Below are 3,209 nucleotides of genomic sequence, written 5' to 3'. Positions count from 1 at the left end.
TATACTCGAGCACTAGTCAGGGATACACTATTAGTATGTAAAAGTTAAATTATGAGTACTCACGTATCAATATTGAGATTCAATATTGCAGGAAAGGTACGTAAACGCAACGGAGATGATAAATACTATATTGACCTCACGAGCATACCCATGAACCATACCCAATCACCTCCATAGCTATAACCCATAATTTCCTTAATCCAATCCCACTCGAAAAACAATTTCGAAATCACTCGGACAGTACTCTGACGTAATATTTATGTATACTAATAATATCTTGAAATAATATGGAGTAAATATATATATGTAAATCGATTGAGAGAGTTTAGAGAAAAATATTTTCAAGTTTCTATGAAATAATGAAACCTATTGAATTCTATTTATAATAGATTTTTGAATTATTAAAGTGAATTATTAAAGTATGAATTATTAAAGTGAATTATTAAAGTATAAATTATTAAAGTGAATTATTAAAGTATGAATTATTAAAGTGAATTATTAAAGTATGAATTATTAAAGTGAATTATTAAAGTTAAAGTTAAAGTAAAGTAAAAATAAAGTAAAGGTAAAGTTTAAGTATAGTAAAAGTATAAAATTACATAATACGTATAATACGCGTATAAATATATATAATATTAATTTAAATCGTTATATATACTTAATAAAATAAAATATAAATATCGTTATCTTTATCATACTGGTTAAGTAATGAGTTGTCAAAAGTGGTTCTAGATATTTATAAAAGTTATATACGTTTTAATAATAAAGTTCTTTTTAAACTGAAAACGTTTTTGTACGTTTGAAACTAAATAGATCAATCGAGTCTTTATGAAATTCAATCTTCCACTATCCTTTGTCTAGTTCTCAATGATTAACAATTTGTTCTTATTTATAAATCACTTTACCATTTTCTGACTATTGTTAAAATAGAAAGATTTCTCAAATCAACGTGGGCCTTTCAACAGAGACTTGTAATCATAATTGAATATATCTGATAATTCAATCATTTGATCTTATCTTCTAATTCCATTGATAAACATTTTGAAACAGATACAATCATATAAAGTATTTAATCTAATATTTTGTTTACGTTTCAAGTTATAATATATATATATACACATATACATATATAATCATATTCATTTAATGGTTCGTGAATCGTTGGAACTTGGTCGAGGTCGAATGAATGTATGAACATAGTTTAAAATTCTTGAAATTTAACTTAACAAATATTGCTTATCGTGTCGGAAACATATAAAGATTAAAGTTTAAATTTGGTTGGAAATTTCCGGGTTGTCACAGTACCTACCCGTTAAAGAAATTTCGTCCCGAAATTTGAGTGAAAAGCTCGTGAATGATAATAAGTATGTTTTCATGATGCATACGGGCTGAAAATTAGAGTTTTATTATCAGCGAATAATTTAGATAAACAATCCATTTATATGAAGAGTACGAATGAAGCTAACATAGAAGAGTGAAATGAGTAAGTGTAGATTCATCTTATCATTTGACGTAGATATGATTGATTCCCAGATTTCAAGAGATTTGAAGAAAATCTTCTTAATAAGATTTGACTCTCCGGTAATCAAGGGAATTAGGATCCGCTTTAAATGCGATCGTCCATTTTAATTGTTCTGTCGGAGATTTTCTTATAAATTCACCTCCTTCGTTTCCTTACAACTCACACCTTCTGTTGATGCATTTTATGCAAGTCCCTAGACATCTACCCACGTCCATTGCAGGTACAACAGTTTACAGGCCACCATGATTGTTCGTTATTATACTATCCGTGTTTGTATGTGGTTACAGGAACTGCAGGAACGAGATTTGGATGTTTGACTATGTTAGACTTAGTCAGACGTCCGAGTGAAGCCTCACTCGTACGGCTGATAGGCTCATACGCACGGTTGATACTGATCTAAGTCACAGTTACAACCTAAATGAGAAGTCACGAGTGAGTGATCACCCGTACAGCTGATGAAGCCAACTCGTATGTGTGATGGATGAATCGTACGGGTGAGTCAACAGCAGGGGTATATAAAGTCTTATGCTCTTCATTTTAGGTTAAGCCTCTCATTTGTTACACACACTCAGATCTGGTGAGCTCCTCCGATTCTCTCTCAACCCAAATCACCCAGGTGGTGAATAATAGCTCTAGGTGTTGATCTAATCACACTTGATTTAGTTATGGTATGACTAAATTAATCCCAAAAAGCTTAACCTACTTACTAGAGGGTTTGATTCACTTATTCCGTCATTGTGTGAGTTAAATCTGTTGATTTCTAAGTTCCTAGTCATGTTTCATCACCTTCTATTCTTTCCCCCTCAACTCATATTTTAAAGTGTTCATCAATATGCTCCATCCAGTTCTGATTCTCGATATACTTATAACTTTCATATCGGTCATTCTTCTTTTTCATCTACCGCCGGAAGAATCTATTTACTTCTACTATACTCTTGGGTTTATAGTGTTTCTAGTTCTCCCGTATCTTTATATTGCTATATGCATCGATATATATGGTTTATAATTTTTGGTTTGTCGTTGGGCTTTATATCTTCCCTTATATTTCAAAGTCTCTGTTTCTATCTTCTATAATCATTGTCATCCACAGTTAATGCTCTCTTTTATTTACTGCAATTTATACCCCAATTTCTATTTCGGAGTTTTGTCCTTTCGTTTCTTCTTCTTGCGATTAAGCACCGCTTGTAATGGTCCAGAATTCACATATATGAATTTCGGAATGAACATTGTTAATGTTCTAGGAAGGAAATTGTGATGGCACGATCTTGACTTGTCAAATTACTAGAATACCTTGGAAAAGGCCGAATCATCAAGAAATATTTTCTTGATATTTTAGAGGTTAAATAGAATACAAGAGTCGTATACATGGCACATGATGATGTTATGATCTGTGAATCATCACGTTCCATTTAGAAACTCAGCATGAATTACTGTAATATAATCACGTTGATCAAGTGTCATTATATTATACTAACTCATGCTTCAGTTTCCAACACTACTTCAAAAACATTCATATTTTAAACTCAAAGGTTTACAGAGTATAGGAACTAAACAGTTTCCTTTTTGATGTAATACAGATAGCGCAAAGAGATAAATGATTCCAGATAAGAATAGGTAAGAAAATATCTTCAGAAATACGGAGGATATTTATAATGAAAGATATGATGATATTTTAGAATATCTAAGA

The sequence above is a fragment of the Rutidosis leptorrhynchoides genome, chromosome 4, assembly GCF_046630445.1.
Source record: "Rutidosis leptorrhynchoides isolate AG116_Rl617_1_P2 chromosome 4, CSIRO_AGI_Rlap_v1, whole genome shotgun sequence".
Classification (NCBI taxonomy): Eukaryota; Viridiplantae; Streptophyta; class Magnoliopsida; order Asterales; family Asteraceae; genus Rutidosis; species Rutidosis leptorrhynchoides.
This window is presented reverse-complemented; position numbering follows the sequence as displayed.